This window comes from Aedes aegypti, chromosome 1 (genome assembly GCF_002204515.2).
Source record: "Aedes aegypti strain LVP_AGWG chromosome 1, AaegL5.0 Primary Assembly, whole genome shotgun sequence".
NCBI classification, from domain to species: Eukaryota; Metazoa; Arthropoda; class Insecta; order Diptera; family Culicidae; genus Aedes; species Aedes aegypti.
Genome location: NC_035107.1, coordinates 175,948,139 through 175,965,409, shown reverse-complemented (window position 1 = coordinate 175,965,409; position 17,271 = coordinate 175,948,139). Strand labels below are relative to the sequence as shown.

Below are 17,271 nucleotides of genomic sequence, written 5' to 3'. Positions count from 1 at the left end.
CCCCAGCAGTTGGTATGAACTCTTTCATTTCATCTGCCACTTGCATCCGCAGCATCGCCACCATAGGGTAATATGGTCCGAAATGCCACTGTAAGAATTTGTGTCGTTTTTTCGTAATAAAATCCACATTTTGAAGCCATTTAATGGGCTTATAAAGCAATTTTTGCTGGCTCATTTTTTTTTATCTTATAAGCAAGTGAAAAGCGGTATTTCTCTCATAAGCAGGTGAAATCCTGAACTGCTACAACAAATGAAATGTAATAAATTGTAAACAAAATGTTAATAAATGTTCAATGTTGTATTACCAATTAAGGATGATAGTGTAAATACAGAACACCTATGTATATGAAATGAATGTAATGTTTGGAATAATGCTAATAAAAAAAAGAAAACAAAACTTGTACCTCGCCGATGCGAAAAACGAATCCGCTGTGTTGGGGACTGAGCGTTTGAAGTGTTCGGGCCATTTTTAAGCGAACTTCGTTGGTTCATAGTTAGCGACAGTTGCCCAAAGTTGTTTATTTAATTGGTTTTATATAAATTCAATTGCTGATTATCAATACTCACATTGAGTCTAACCTCGCTCTGGATTCCGTCCCAACTAATCTTTCTGCTGTATATAGATCTTCAACCTTCAATGCATGATAATTTGTTACAATTTCTAGTTATAATTTCATTAGTTTTACTCACTATTATAAGAAACGTATATAAGTAGTATAAGTTATTAAGTTCATAGTTGTTTATAAGTTTTAATGCAACTAGTGTTAATCTAGGAATCTAATTTTATCAATTTTATCGTTCTCCAGTGCTATAGAAAACACAATGTGTAAACGATCAATGTTAGGTAGTCTGATGCTCCGAGCGTTGTAGTTCAAACAAGGGGTATTCCTCAGGAACACCCAAGTCGGCAACACTATCCCCGACCCGTAACTTTGTCCGGAACTCAACTGGCCAATGTTACCATCAATATCTAGCCGAGCTAGCTTCGATATTGGCCGACGAATCACTCCCGTAGAGGTTTGCACGACTGCCTGCCGTACTCTTCCATCAATTTCACGAACCACTTCAAGTATTCGTCCTCTTGTCCATCCATTTCTAGTACCTTCGGATACGACGATCACCAAGTCACCCACTACTATTGAATTCACGTCCTCGAACCATCTAGTCCGTCGAGCAATCGTTGGTAGGTACTCGCGTATCCAGCGACGCCAGAATGCGTCAACCACGACTCAGGTTCCAGGTGCTTCTGCATGCTTGCTTAGCTTCCTCAAATGAAAAAGGCCGGACGTAAGCCTGAAGTCTAGCCGTGGGAAGTGGCGCCATTCGTGGAACCAAAGGAGTAGCATTTTGAATCCGACACAGATTGCAGCGTTTTGATACTGTACGTATCAACGCTCTAAGACCTCTAACGCTGCCGCATCTCATTGAGAACCGTTTCACCATTGGCATGAAGATATTTTCGATGGTACCACTCTACGAGTAACATCGTGGCTGGGTTATCCTTGGGAAGTATTATGGGGCATTTTGTATCGTAAGACGCAAAATGTACCATTTACTTTCTAAGCGCAGCACTCCAGTGATGTCTACGAACGGAGATAGTTTGCGTATCTTACTGGTGCGATCCAGTCTAACTGACTTCATCTCACAAACCAGATTTGCACACTTTAGTGCATGAATTTCATCTGCACTGGCTTCCTGTTGTACTTGCCGCCAAATACAAGTCTCTGCCGCTGAAAGCTCTTCTTGTGTCAGCATGCCGTGTTGTAGAGATTCGTGTTGCAGCTTCTTCCGCGGATTCCTCAGATACCTCCGCACGTAGGCCACACTACGGAACAGTCGATTCCATGCTGAAAAGCGACTCCAATCGATCGTTTTCGAACATTTGACTTCCTGGTGTATCATTATTATTTATTTATTTTGTTTTCCATCAATTAGCTTGGTAAAACCTCGCCAACAACATTTCGCCAATTCACTCGGTTCATGGCCGCTTCTCTCCATCCTCGACTGCGACCCACGCTCTCCAGGTCCTGGTGAACCTGGTCAATCCACCTAGCTCGCTGCGCCCCACGCCTTTTTGTTCTGACCGGATTCGTAGCGAACACCATCTTTACAGGGCTGTTGTCCGGCATTCTTGCCACATGCCCTGCCTAGCGTATTCTTCCAGATTTAGCTACCTTCAGGATACTGGGTTCGCCGTAAAGTTGAGCGAGCTCGTAATTCATCCTTCGCCGCCACACGCCGTTCTCCTGCACGCCGCCGAAGATCGTACTTAGCACTCGGCGTTCGAGAACCCCAAGAGTTTGCAAGTCCTCCTCGAGCATAGTCCACGTCTCATGCCCGTAGAGGACTACCGTTTACATTGTTGTTAGCCGACAACCAGGATCCGTGGTAGACGAACTCGTCCACCACCTCGAAGGTATCCCCGTGTATCGTAACACTGCTTCCTAGACGGGCCCTGTCGCGCTCAGTTCCGCCAACCAGCATGTACTTTGTTTTTGACACATTCACCATTAGCCCGACTCTTGTTGCTTCGCGTTTATGGCGGGTGAACAAATCTGCCACCGTTTCAAGTTTTCTCCCAATAATAATATGTCGTCCGTGAAGCAAACAAATTGTCCGGATCTCGTGAAAACCGTGCCTTGACTGTTAAGTCCGGCTCTCCGCATGATACCTTCAAGCGCAATATTGAACAACAGGCACGAAAGTCCATTGCCCTGTCGTAGTCTCCGCCGAGACTCGAACGAACTGGAGTGTTCACCCGAGATCTTCACGCAGTTTTGTACACCGTCCATCGTTGCTCTAATCAATCTTGTGAGCTTCCCGGGAAAGCTGTTCTCGTCCATGATCGTCCATAGCTCTACACGGTCAATACTGTCGTATGCCACCTTGAAATCGATGCACAGATGGTGCGTAAGGACCTGGTACTCGCGGCATTTATGGAGGATTTGCCGCACGGAAAAGATCTGGTCCGTTGTCGAGCGGCCGTTGATGAAACCTGCTTGATAACTGATAGACGACGGAAGGGAATCTGGGATAGCACTTTGTAGGCGGCGTTTGGGATAGCGATCGCATGACAATTTTCACTCTCCAGTTTATCGCCCTTTTTGTAGATAGGGCATTTAACGCCTTGCTTCCACTCCTCCGGTAGCTGTTCCGTTTCCCAGATTCTGACTATCAGCCGATGCAGATAAGCGGCCAACCTGTCCGGGCCCATCTTGATGAGTTCGGCTCCGATACCATCCTTGCCAGCGGCCTTGTTGTTCTTAAGCTTCCTTAACTTCCCCCATCGTGGGAGCTGGTTGGTTTCCACTGTCTGCTGTGCTGACGTAGCCATCGCTTTCGCTGTCCTTACCTTCTGTGCCTGTGTTCTCTGCGCCATTCAGGTGTTGATCGTAGTGCTGCTTCCACCTTTCGATAACCTTGCGTCCGTCCGTCAAGATGCTCCCATTCTTATCCCGGCACATTTCAGCTCGCGGCACAAATCCTTTGCGGGATGGGTTGAGTTTCTGATACAACTTCCGCGTTTCTTGAAAACGGTACAGCAACTCCATTTCTTGGAATTCCACCTCTTCCAGGCGGTGCTTTTTGTCCCGGAATAAGCGGGTTTGCTGTTTCCGCTTCAGTCTGTATCGTTCCATGTTTTGCCGTGTACCATGCTACAGCATTGCAGCCCGCACTGCATTCTTCTCCTCTAAAACCTCCTGGCACTCCTCGTCGAACCAATCATTTCTTGAACTCCGTTCCACATATCCGACAATGCTTCCGGCAGCGTCGTTAATGGCTTCTTTGACTGTCCTCCAGCAGTCCTCAAGAGGGGCACTATCGAACTCGCCCTCATCCGGCAATGCTGTCTCAAGATGCTGCGCGTACGCATTGGCGACATCCGGTTGTTTCAGTCGCGCTGGTGTATCAGGCATACCCAGATCTTTTCTGATGTTTCGTATTTGACCTGTTTGTCTACCGGCCATTGACCTTCCGAACGATACAAAAAATCGGATCCTAGAAACCATCGGCCAGTAGAGGAGAAGCTTGGTCCAATACCCCACTTCGTAGCATCATCTGCAACGTTTTCTTTCGATCCTCAACAGTTAGAGTGGTCCTCTTGATTCAGGATCAGGTGAAACCTCTCCAGAATGTCAGCACAGATAGCATAACGTTTTTCTCTAAATCCGAATAAAACAGCAGGCAGCGAGCTGAGAAAAGCTGGCCGGTTAAAAAGCATGGATTTCAAATACACTTCGTCCACAGTAGCCAGTGCTGTTAAATGTGAAAATTTTGGAAAAATTAAAATGCTTGTAGCTCTTTCGCATACAAAATATCGCATCAGCAAATATTGGCAACCGATGGTAATTCAGAAAAGGTCACCGGGAAAAACATTTTCCGATGACTTTTTCCACTAGGAGCGATGATATTAGAAATTTTCAAATGTCAAAGTCACGTGAAATTTATGACATTTAACACCCCTGACAGTAGTAGCTACATCGCAAAATATTCGAATCTTCCCCGGTTTCCCCTAGAGGGAGATACCAAATTCTTCTAGGATCCACTTTATTCAATTCTGCTTCTGTCGTTTGGTGGATATACCCCTTTACCTGGTATTCTACTATCAGTTTCTTAACGCTTTCACCTATGACTGGATCTTTCGCCATGTGCCGCTCCAGACACAGCATTCGCTTGACGGAAAAGAATTAAAATAATAATATTTCCTACTTTATTACATCTTATATTCCTTAATCAATCTCACTGCTCCATTCAAAATTTAATTTGTCATGATTAATTGATGACACGACAATTTGAGACTGTATTCGCGGACGCTGCTGCAGTGCCATCGGGGTGAGTGCTCAATATTTCACAACGATTGTAAAATAGAGTGGCATTTCAAACAACATCTTTGATTTGCCATATGTTATGGGAACACTTCAATTACGAATATTATCACAAGGGGTAACAAAAAACGGTATAAAACATGCTTCCTTTGTTGGATTCAGTTTCATTCCATTTCCACTTCCGAGCTAGCAATCCAGCGTCTGGTGGTGATCGGTGGGCCCGAAGCAATCCCCAGACAACCAGAAATCGCATGAAAGTTCACGTTATAACTCGTTTATTCATACTAATTACATCAAACTCGCAAAACACCGTGGATAAACTCGTCAGATTGATGAGTTTCCTCGCATAACACACTTTTTTCTCAGTTCATTTGTACATTTTGCGTCGTCCCGCACACTCGTACAAAGTAAGTCGTATCAATCCGTAGCAGCTGTCAAATCAACATTTATTATCAAAAGTTAAGTCGCATAAGATTACAGGTTAGTTCGGTAGAATATTTATACACTCGCAATATATGTTATTTTTCATCACATAATATATGCACGCATATCGCCTCCACTTTTGTACGTAGAAGGCCTTCTCGCGACATCTTATAAGTGAAATTTTGCACATACAAAGCCTCCAGGTGATTTCGTTATACGTGCATTTTGGTTGTCTGGGATCCCGTTAGGAACAAAATACCAGAAGCCCCAAGAGTTGCTGATCCGAAGAGCTACTGCTAATCGAGCGTAGTGAAATCGCTCAAGATTCCAAGAGTGAACTTCGTTTCCAGATTTCGATTTCAGCCCTGTGATCCACTACCTGTTGCTGTTGTGCGCCGTCCACGCCACGAAACATTCAGCTTTGTCATCTTGCTTAGTCGCGCTTAGTCGACGACTAAGAAGCTTTTCTCTGATTTTTTAACGCCCTTTGGGGCCTAAGTTGAGAATTCAAGCTGTATCGTCGACCTGAATTATTTAACTTTGTTGATCAGGTGCATCTTATCGGTCTGAAGACATCAATTCCTAGTTGTATCAATGCCCTGGAGTATTTTGAATTTGCTCTATGTAGATCAGGTGCAACTCAACGCCCTGTATAACATCAATCGTTCAAGCTGTATCAACGTCCCTGGAATAGTTTGACGTTATTCCACACAGATCTTTGCGAGCTTGGGAGCATCTTTATGCCATGTAGAAAATCAATCGTAATTTCTTATCTGTATCAACGCCTTGTAGTTATTTGACCTTATTATGTATATCAGGGGCCCAGATAGCCGTAGCGGTAAACGCTATTCAGCAAGACCAAGCTGAGGGTCATGGGTTCGAATCCCACGAGTCGAGAATCTTTTCGGCTTGGAAACATTCTCGGCTCCCAGGGCGTAGAGTATCATCGTACCTGCAACACGATATACAAATGCAAAAATGGTCAATTGGCGAAGGAAGCTTGCTTGTAACCTGCTCACAACCAACGGCCTCACGAGGGAATCAAAGCTCCCCACTGTCGCCGTATGAAATGAAGGCATAGGTCTTTCTTACCATGTAGAATACACAAAACTCACCACAACAGAACAACAGAACACACACTCTACATCCAGCTGTAAGTCCCATGCAACACATGTTCGCAATCTCCCAATATGGAGAGAATCCCGTGCTTCAACAGCCCAACACGAGATGGATAGCTTACCAATAAGCACCATAAACATATATCAGGAACCCTCATGTATGCCCCTCTACTCCCAGAATCGAGGATCTCACTCTCCACTGATCATCGGCTCTTATCACCACCCACAGATGATAAGAGATTGAGATCTCAGCAGATCGATATCGAGAGGTAGAAGTGGAGCTCGATTGAGCTAGAACATTAGTTCTCGGTTAACTGTCAAGCAGGCAGATGGGAAAGTTTAGTGGAGTGCACTCTTTGATTAGCCTGACCAATACAGAATATAATTTCAAGACAAAAGTCACGGTGTGTGAAGTGGTACAACTGTGAATTTTAAGTGGCTCAGAAAAAAGGTACGGTAGTAAAAGTTGCCAGAACAACATCTTGCTAATACCCAGCCTTTTGTATAGCCACAGATGTCCACTTTTCTGAACTTGCTGCTCGGTAGAGCGACAATGGAATAGATGAGGAGGTTACAATGAGATCGGTAAGCGCGAAAATCCAAAGCAATCCCAAACTGAGCTGTTCTTTTGTGCCGCGAAACTAAGTGTTCGATGATTTCCTCCCTATTAAGGTCTCTCTATCATAACCAACACTTATGCGCCAGGGCGGGACGGTGTCCTAGCACGATCATGGATCGGTGTGCTAGTGTTGGAGTAGCTGGCACGTCGCCGGTGAATTTGCTTCTGTCCGGGCAAGCATGCTGTCCACCAATCGCCGCGGGATACACTCGACACTGACGTCCATGCACACTAACATAGTAGGGTAGTCGTAGGTTAAGCTGAAATTAAACGTACGTACTAAAATACTCCAATCTTTTTATTTGCATGTGAAGCGTATGCTTTTATTTCATTATGGATGGACTCGATTCATTTTCGTCAATGGTTCCGCTAGTTTGAACCAATTTTAGGCTGTTTAAGTACGTGCTTGGGGATCAGTACCACCAGCCCTTTCTTACCACCTATTTTGTCTCCGTCTCATGCGTCCTTCTTTTGGGGAGGTGACAAGCTCTCAGTTAATAATTGTGAAAGTGCTCATAAGAACACTAAACTGAGAAGCAGGTTTTGTCCCAGTTGGGACGTAACGCCAGAAAGAAGAAGAAGAAGATGTATATCAGGCGCATCTTGTTGCTTTGTACCGTTTTGATTCATATTACGGACACTTAAGGCTTCAGTGAACTTCAACTAATCGAAACATATATAAATTGAATCGTTCCCAATTCAACTTTAGCGTAATCAGGCCTTGCAAACACTTAAATTTCAAATGCTGGGTAAAAATTTGGATTCCACAGCTTTAATTCACTTTAATCAACAAAAATGTTCGGCCTCTTCATGATTTTTATTGCGGACACAACCACACTTTTCCTTCATATTTCGGACACATTGATTAGAATTCCGGACAGCTCATGAAAAACATAATTAGAATAGTCGAATCATTAACTAAATGCACTAATCCGTTAGAGAGACGTCAAAACTAGTTGAACATTGTAAATTTTCATGGATTGCTATGTAAAATGGTTATAAAAATCATTTATCAAATTGGGAACTTTTTGACGGCCCATTTTGAAACATTTCGAGTGAAATCTTTCCCATACAAAGTAGAGTGTCCGGAAGTTGAAGCTGTCCGGGATTCGAATCAAAACGGTAGGACATCAATCGAAATTTTCAAATTGTTTCAACGTTCTCGACTAATTTGACTATATTCTACACATGTCTTTGTGAGATCTGGAGCATCTTTATGCCTTGTAGAAAATCGATCAAAACTTTCGAGCTGTATAAACGCTCTGGAGGGTTTTGACTTTGCCCTGTGTAGATCAGGTTCATCTCAACGCTCTGTAGGACATCAATTGAAAATTCCAAGTTTTATCAACACCGTGCAGTAATTTGATATAGTTTCACATAGATCAGATGCACCTTAAGGTGGAACAGCTTGGAATCAACTTCTAAGATTGCACTAAAATTTCACAAGGCACAAATCTCGCGATGAAAGCACCCAACAACAGTACACTTTTTATTTTGGCTTTGTGCACTAACAGAAAGCTTAAAATAAGAAGATCAGAAATGTTTGCCAACTATTTCTCCAGTTTAGTGCCTTTGAAAACGTGAGTAAGGGTACAAGTCGAGCATGATTTTATTCTACATAGATCTTTGCGAGATCTGGAATATCTCAACGCCCTGTAGAAAATAATCGAAATTTTCATGCTATATTGACGTCCTGGAGTAATTTGACCTTATTCCACGTACAACAGGTGCATCTTGACACTCTGTAGGACATCAATTGAAAATACCTAGCTTTATCAACGCCTTTGATAAAGTAGAAGAGCATAATGAAAAACAGAAAAAAATACCAAGTAAGAAACACATATTTTTATTTGTCTAGTTGCAAAGTTTTAATTCTTTTTTAAAGTTAGCTGTTTTTATAAGCCTATTTGAAAGTACACCAAGTCAGTAGCATCTGTAGAACGAAGGCATTGAGAAAATTGTCTGAGAAGTTTTCAATCTAATTTTCTATATAAATATTCAAAAAATTCCAGGAGATTGGAATATGTTTCGATCTCAATGAACCTTTATTAATTTTATTTTCACTCCGTTACCTTCCCAAGAAAAATATAAATATGACTAAATAACGATGACTCGATTTTGTGTTGCATGATGAGAAAATCTGCAGTGGGACTGACATGCGATTACTCTTAATTATGAGACAATTCGACTTGGTGTTTTTTTCCTAATTTTACCAAACAAAAAGTTATTTCTCGTTAGTGCAGCTGAAAGATCATTAGAAGATATAATGACAACTTACTTACTTTACTTTTGCTGGCTCTACGTCCTTCAAGACATGACCTGCGCCACAATGTTACGCCAACTAACTCGGTCCATGGCTGCTAACCTGCAATTTCTCGATCGCCCCACACTTCCAAGATCCTGCTCCACTTGGTCAAACCACCTAGCTCGTTGCGCTCCCCTTTGTCTTGTACCGGCCGGATTTGAGTTGAACACCATTTTTGCGGGGTTGTTGTCCGGCATTCTCACAACGTGTCCCGCCCATCGTACCCTTCCAGCTTTGGCGACTTTCGTGATACTGGGTTCACCGTAGAGTTGCGCAAGCTCGTGGTTCATCCTTCTTCTCCATACGCCGTTCTCACATACTTCGCCGAAGATCGTCCTAAGCACATGTCGTTCAAAAACTCCTAGCGCTTGCAGGTCCTCTTCGAGCATTGTCCACATCTCATGCCCGTAGAGGACTACCTGTCTTATTAGCGTCTTGTACATGGTACACTTAGTACGGAAATGAAGTTTACGAGACCGCAAGGTCTTGTGGAGTCCATAGTAAGCACGACTTCCGGCAATGATACGTCTTCGAATTTCTCTGCTGCAGTTGTTATCCGACGTTATCAATGATCCGAGGTAGACAAATTCGTCCACCACCTCGAACTCATCCCCGTCGATCGTCACGCGTCTGCCTATGCGAGCTCTATCGCGCTCGGTTCCTCCAGCCAGCAGATATTTCGTCTTCGACGTATTTACTAGAGATGGTCGGGTTTCACATTTTTCAAACCCGAACCCGACCCGTACCCGACTTATTTTATTTCTGCAAACTCGGACCCGACCCGAACCCGAAAAATTTCCGCAGTTCAAACCCGAACCCCACCCGAAACCCGAAAAAGTTTTCTAAGAAAAACCCGAATTAAACCCGAGTTCGAAAAGATGATAAATTCATCGTTTCTAATGCATAGGGAAGCTTTCAGGTTGTTGCTATGTTCACAATGCTCACTAAACCCGAGTCAAACCCGATTAAACCTGACTTTTTTCAAGCCCGAACCCGACTCGTACCCGATGATATTGTAGCTTTCAAACCCGACCCGAACCCGAACACGAAAATTTTTAAATTTTCAAACCCGAACCCGACCCGAACCCGTCGGGTTCGGATTCGGGTCGGGTTTCGGGTTTCAAAATCCGAGACCCGACCATTTCTAAGTATTTACCTTCAATCCAACACGATCTGCTTCACGTTTCAGCTTGGTATACTGTTCAGCAACCACCTGGAACGTTCTTCCGACAATGTCCACGTCGTCAGCGAAACAAATGAACCGGCTGGATTTATTGAAGATCGTGCCCCACATGTTGAAGCCCGCCCGTTTCATAACGCCTTCTAGCGCAATATTGAACAGGAGGCAGGAAAGACCATCGCCTTGTCGAAGTCCTTGGCGTGTTTCAAACGGGTCCGATAATGCACCCGATATCTTCACACAGCACTGTACACTATCCATCGTTGCTTTGATCAGTCTAGTCAGTTTCCCGGGAAAACCATTCTCGTCCATAATCTTCCATAGCTCTTTGCGGTCGATGGTATCATAGGCCGCTTTGAAATCGATGAATAGGTGGTGCGTAGGGACTTGATATTCGCGACACTTTTGGAGGATCTGCCGCAACATAAAGATTTGGTCTGTCGTCGATCGCCCGTCCACAAAACCGGCTTGATAACTTCCCACAAATCTGCTTGCCAGTGGCGATAGACGGCGGAAGATGATCTGGGAAAGCACTTTACAGGCTGCATTAAGAATGGTGGTCGCTCGATAGTTCTCACATTCTAACTTGTCACCCTTTTTGTATATTGGGTATACTGCCCATAACTGCATAACAGTCACATTCGACATTTATGACAATTTCGAGTTAATACTGGGGAGAGTCATCAAATGACAAATACTTTCGATCAACTTACTAATATCTGTGAGATTGTTCTAGAAAATTCGAAAAAAAATACCAAGTTGTTTTGTCACATTGGCAATTGTAACCGCATAACAGTTACATTGAGATTATACATGAGCCTGGTAATGCAGTGGCAATGAAATTTCTATCAGAATTATTTTCTGACTATTCACCCAATAAGCGATATGAGTTGTACAAAATTTCAGTCTCAAATAAGCACTTTTGAATTTTTAGTGATTTTTTGAAATATCAGTTCCCTCCCATACTGCAATAAATTGCAAACTTGGTATCCCATTTACTCAATGCCTACTTTTGTCGAATGTTACAAATATGCAGTTATGGGCAGTACCGTAAAACGGGGTATCTTTGATAATGCGGGTAACTTTGATAGTGCGTAACCCACCACATACTTAACGAAATATCATAATTTCTGTTAATCAGTTAAGCGAAACGAATGCAAAACTAAAGAATATTGGTATGACACTTCATGTAAGAGCGGTTTTCATTTGAATCTAGAACATTTGAGGCTTTTTATACGAATATTAAAAATTTACACAATTTTCGCATTTTCGAAACGCTTACAAACAATCTGTTCTACGATCACTATTTGATGTAGTTTTGAATAGTTGGCCACTTATTTTTGATAGCCTAGTTATCATAGAGCTTGAATACGGTCTCAAATCTTTTAGCGAAAATCATTTTCACAAACTGGGACCATTTTTGTAATCTAAGTCAGAAATTTCCATATAACGTTAAACGCCTAGAGGTATGCAATGCCCTACAAATGCACATTATTCATTCAATTTTGTTTGATTCATACTCCATTATCAAAGTTACCCCAGAACAGAAAACCTACTTTCGATCATATGAAAAATTATATATCCATTCAGAATAAATCTTTTGGCAATCTATCGACTGCAATCGATAGCTAGGATGCCAGTACTTGTTTAAAAAATATAAATTATAATTCTTTGAAACAGCATGCATAAATATTCAAGTTTTCTTCGAAAAAACTATCAAAGTTACCCCGTTTTACGGTATATCATTCTCTCTTTCCACTCCTCCGGTAGCTGTTCTGTATCCCAGATCCTGGCTATCAATCGGTGCAGACAAGTGGCCAACCTGTCCGGGCCCATTTTAATAAGTTCCGCTCCAATGCCATCCTTTCCAGCTGCTTTGTTGTTCTTGAGCTGTTTGATAGCATCCTTAACTTCACCTATTGTGGGAGTTGGCACGTCTCCCTCATCCGCCGTAATGATGAAGCCATTCCTCATGCTGTCTTGATCTTCCTCCTCTGCGCCGTTTAGGTGTTCATCGTAGTGCTGCTTCCACCTTTCAATCACCTCACGTTCGTCCGTCAAGAAACCTCCATCCTTATCCCGGCACATTTCAGCTCGCGGCACAAAGCCTTTGCGGGATGCATTTAGTTTCTTGTAGAACTTTCGTGTTTCTTGAGAACGATACAGCTGCTCCATCTCTTCACATTCCAACTCTTCCAGGCGGCGCTTTTTATCCCGAAATAGATGGGTTTGCTGTCTTCGCTTCTGTTTGTATCTTTCCACGTTTTGACGGGTGCCTTGCTGCAGCATCATCGCCCGCGCTGTATTCTTCTCGTCCAAAATCGTCTGACACTCCTCGTCGATATGCTTCCACGAACCCAATGGCACCTTCCGCTGCTTTGAGACTACTCCAGCAGTCCTCAAGAGGGGCTTTGGTGAGCTCTCCTTCTTCCGGCAACGCTGCTTCCTTATGTCAACTCAATTTTGACCAAAATGCAGATGGGACTGATTTACAATTCACGGCAGTAAACTTCAGTCAATAATTTTTAGTAATTAACTTTTAGCATGATCTACAATACCTTTAATAATCTTTAATCGTTTTTTTTCATTCTAGAGTTTTTATGACTTTTCGAATGTTTGAAGCAAATTGCTTTAAAATTATAACTTAAGTTTTTATCATACTTCCATTCATAAGTGTTATAATGAATTTGAAAAAAAAACATAGCAAACCCGTAAATAGTCAAGCTAAGTTTTGATTTTTGTTGGATACTTCATCAGAAAAAGAAAGTCTTATCTGAAATGTGATTTGCTATAATCAACATATTATTTTGAAAAGTTACATTATCTGTTTATTTAATTGAAAAAAAAATGTATTGTTAAATTTGTACTCCCATTTCAACCGAAATGCTAGTTTTATTGAAAATTTGATAAATTCCGGGATCCCGGGATTTCCTAGGGCAAGCATAGATTTTTGTCCCAAATACCGGGACGAGCAAAATAGCCGGGAAATGGACGACACTCTAATCTACATAAATCAGGTACCGTAAAACGGGGTAACTTTGATAATGCGGGTAACTTTGATAGTGCGAGACCCACAACATATTAAACGAAATAACGAAGTTTCTGTAAATCAGTTAAGCAAATCAAATGCAAAAGTAAAGAGTATTAGTATGACACTTCATGTCAAAGCTGTTTTCATTGGAATCAAAAGCACTTGAGGCTTTTTATACGAATATCAAAAATTGACACAATTTTAGCATTTTCGAAACGGTTACAAACAATCTGTTCTACGATCACTATTTGATGTAGTTTTGAATAGTTGGCCACTTATCTTTGACAGCCTAGTTATCATAGAACTTGAATACGGTCTCAAATCTCTTAGCGAATAGCATTTCCACAAACTGGCACCATTTTTGTAATCTAAGTCAGAAATTTCCATATAACGTTAAACGCCTAGAGGTATGCAATGCCCTACAAATGTTCGTTATTCATTCAATTTTGTGCGATTCATACTCCATTATCAAAGTTACCCCAAAACAGAAAACCAACTTTCGATTATATGAAAAATTATATATCCATTCATAATAAATCTTTTGGAAATCTATCAACTGCAATCGATAGCTAGGATGCCAGTACTTATTTAAAAAATATAAATTATTATTCTTTGAAACAGCATGCATAAATATTCAAGTTTTCTTCGAAAAAACTATCAAAGTTACCCCGTTTTACGGTACATCTTTAATCCCTGGGCATAACTTGCCTGGCAGCCAACTGAGTTGAAGAGGGGCCGTTTACTTGGCCAGTTTGACCTTGAAATCCACGGTGACTATTAAAGAAGAATGTCAATACAGTAGTTGCATTCTGGCATGGCTGCTGGAAAACGAAACTGTTTCCGGTTGGCATGTTGCTCATCGGTGTGTAGGACACTGAACTGGGAACACTACAGACGTTTCGCTCCCTATTCGTTCTGCAGGATTACTCGGCTGCGATCGAATGTCCACCATATATGATCCAGCCGGACTGACTTGAGTTGGCTGCGACGCACCAATTGCTGATTCACAAACACCTTTTTCAAACATCATTCGCGTAGGCTTTTGTCGTTCGATCGCGCTACCGGGCATTGACTCTTGCCACAGAATCCCTACTATCCAGCAAAGGTCGGAATGAGTCTTCCTTACAAAGAGCTTGAGAAGAAAACGTGGTTCTCCAGCCGTGGGTAAGTAATGATTGGGATTGTGAACCGGGAATCAGAGGGACATATTTGATATTGCTTGGAGTAACACCTGCTCTGGTCTACTAGTTACAATGCTATGTTGACCTGGCAATCTAGTCCTTATACTGTTACTACCTGTAGCTGGTACAACTATAGTACTAAGTGACTTATCAGCCCCAGAACTCTTCAAGTGCGTTGCACTTACCGGAGCCACAGGTGGGGGTGGAATAGACTTTACCGTTTCGCCTGTGGGTGCGCTGTTCAGTTGATGCTTGAGTACTGCTCCAGTTGCAATACTCGTCACACCGACCGGATGCTGATTGATAGCTCCACTACCAGCTGCGGGTAGCACGGTAGACTGTATCTTAGATGCCGTAGTAGTCGTTATTGTGGTGGTCGTTGTTTCACGATCGCCCTCATTCGCTGCAGGAGATTGCATCGTCGGACAGGCTTCTCCAAGTTGCATTCGACTCCTTCACTGTCGTACCTTACTATTACTGCTCTGCTGGGAACGTAGACTTTTATCTGCAGTGTCTACATGTTTCTACCAGCTCTTCCTCCATCAAGCGAAACTTCTCTTCCTCGTAGGCCCTCTGTATTTCCAGCTTACTGCGTTCCAATTCTCCCTCCTTCTGTATGCGTACGAGTTCAACTTTCCGTTCTTGCTCCCGAAGTCCCTAGTTTTATATCCTCTCGGCTGGAGCTTTCTTGACCTCGAGTCTTTCCAGATTAAGTCGAGCTCGAGCTCAGTTGCTTAAAGCTGTTTATTTAATTGGTTTTATATAAATTCAATTGCTGATTATCAATAATCACATTGAGTCTAACCTCGCTCTGGATTTCGTCCCAATTAATCTTTCTACTGTATATAGATCTTCAACCTTCAATGCATGATAATTAGTTTCTAGTTATAATTTCATTAGTTTTACTCACTATTATATGAAAAATGTGGTATAAGTTGATAAACTCACAGTAGTTAATAAGTTTTAATGCAACTGATATAATCTAGGAATCCAATTTTATCAATTTGATCTCCAGTGCTTGGGCTACTCGGATCACACTTATTCTGATTGGTTTAACATATATTAACACCGTTTGTCAAAGAAAACAAATTGAAGCCTTCAAGAAGTGACCTAACAAGTCAATCCATTTTAACCCATATTGAGCCACGTTCCCCTACTACAATTGTGTGCCCAGATACCTATCGACCAAGCTGCTGCCACCAGAAACAAAGCAAATTTCCCATCACCATCCGAGAACAACCAGGAGAAGAGCCCATGGATTATGGTTTTGCGTACTAGTCGGTTTCGATGAACCTTCTTCCGCTTCCGAATTGGGTCTGGACTATAACAACGACGTCGATGATGATGATGACGACGGTGGTGGTCTATATGCGATACACAAAATAGCTCAAACCCATAAATTCATCTTTATCGTTCATTTGTGTGCTACTGTCGGCTGCCGTTACCTGTGTAATCATATACATATTTAATGCAGATCTATAAATAATTTATTGCGTCTGAGAGCAATTTTCATTTTTGCTGCGTCCTGCCTAGTGCTTCGTCTCGCATGTTTGTCTAGGACGAGGAGGATCTCAAAGTGTGAACAAAATGGGAACCATCTACGGGAAAAACTACAGTGTTATTGCTATCCATGAAAGCCGACGAACGAGCAAACGACAAATCAACACCAATGCTTGATATACACCGTTGATCAGAAACAACAGTTGTTGTTACCAGCAATGTGGTGAGCTTCGATATTACAGTCATTGACGCAGTGTTGCAAATGTTGATTTTGGAAACAAACATTTATTCAAGTAAAAGAAGGGCCCTGTTGTAAGTGACGTTTTATTTTCTTATATACAATTTAAATTTTATTATTAATTCATTATAATCGCTTAAATCATTACGACATTGATTTTTATAAGGGCTTATTTGCAATGATCGTTTTCTCTTCATCGTAGTTCTTTTTGTATTATTACATAAAACTGATTTCTTTCCGAAACACTTTTCAGGGTTATACGATAAATCGTCGCTGTACCTTGCATCGTGGGTTTACGAAATTATTTATGTGGACAAAGTTATTAGCGAAACATATGAATTAATATAGAAAAAACCGTACAAAAGCCAAGTGTCCTTAGCACCCATTTGCAGGCTGAGCCATCAGAATTATTGGCAAATTTAAATTTCGGATCACCCTAAAGAGTCACACTGTATGTAAGGTAATTTCGCATCCAGTAGACTGAAATAAACTGTTTAAATTTAAGTGATTAATAATTTGTTTTTATTTTCTCCAGAATCGCAAACTTCAGCAAGAGCATGTGATTCAGCTCAAAGAAGCCGTTCTACTAGTGTTTCCTGAAACCTTTCCCCCTTTTCCAAAATAGGATTTGTGCTACCTGTTCTGCTAACTGCATCGCATAATACGAATTGATTTAATTTTCCACACTAGATTAGTCGCAAGATATCGAATCTCCCATAATCAGAAGTGAAATTTTTACTTCGCCTCGTTTAACTTAGCCATCGTTTGCTACAGTCGGTGGCATAAATAAATTTGCTCGCCATTTGGCCTTTCGTCGCCGTATTGGATCTAAAGAGTTGGGACCGTATCC

General features: G+C 41.9%; 2 long non-coding RNA genes across 2 annotated transcripts; both read left to right on the top strand.

Annotated features, from left to right (window-relative positions):
* The first annotated feature begins 6,496 nt into the window (after positions 1 to 6,496).
* Positions 6,497 to 7,231, top strand: LOC110674558. Its single transcript, XR_002498984.1, has 3 exons — positions 6,497 to 6,818; positions 6,876 to 6,952; positions 7,040 to 7,231. It is a non-coding gene; the product is annotated as an uncharacterized LOC110674558 (long non-coding RNA).
* Positions 7,232 to 15,715: 8,484 nt separating this feature from the next.
* Positions 15,716 to 17,131, top strand: LOC110674557. Its single transcript, XR_002498983.1, has 3 exons — positions 15,716 to 16,495; positions 16,675 to 16,881; positions 16,957 to 17,131. It is a non-coding gene; the product is annotated as an uncharacterized LOC110674557 (long non-coding RNA).
* The last annotated feature ends 140 nt before the right edge of the window (positions 17,132 to 17,271 follow it).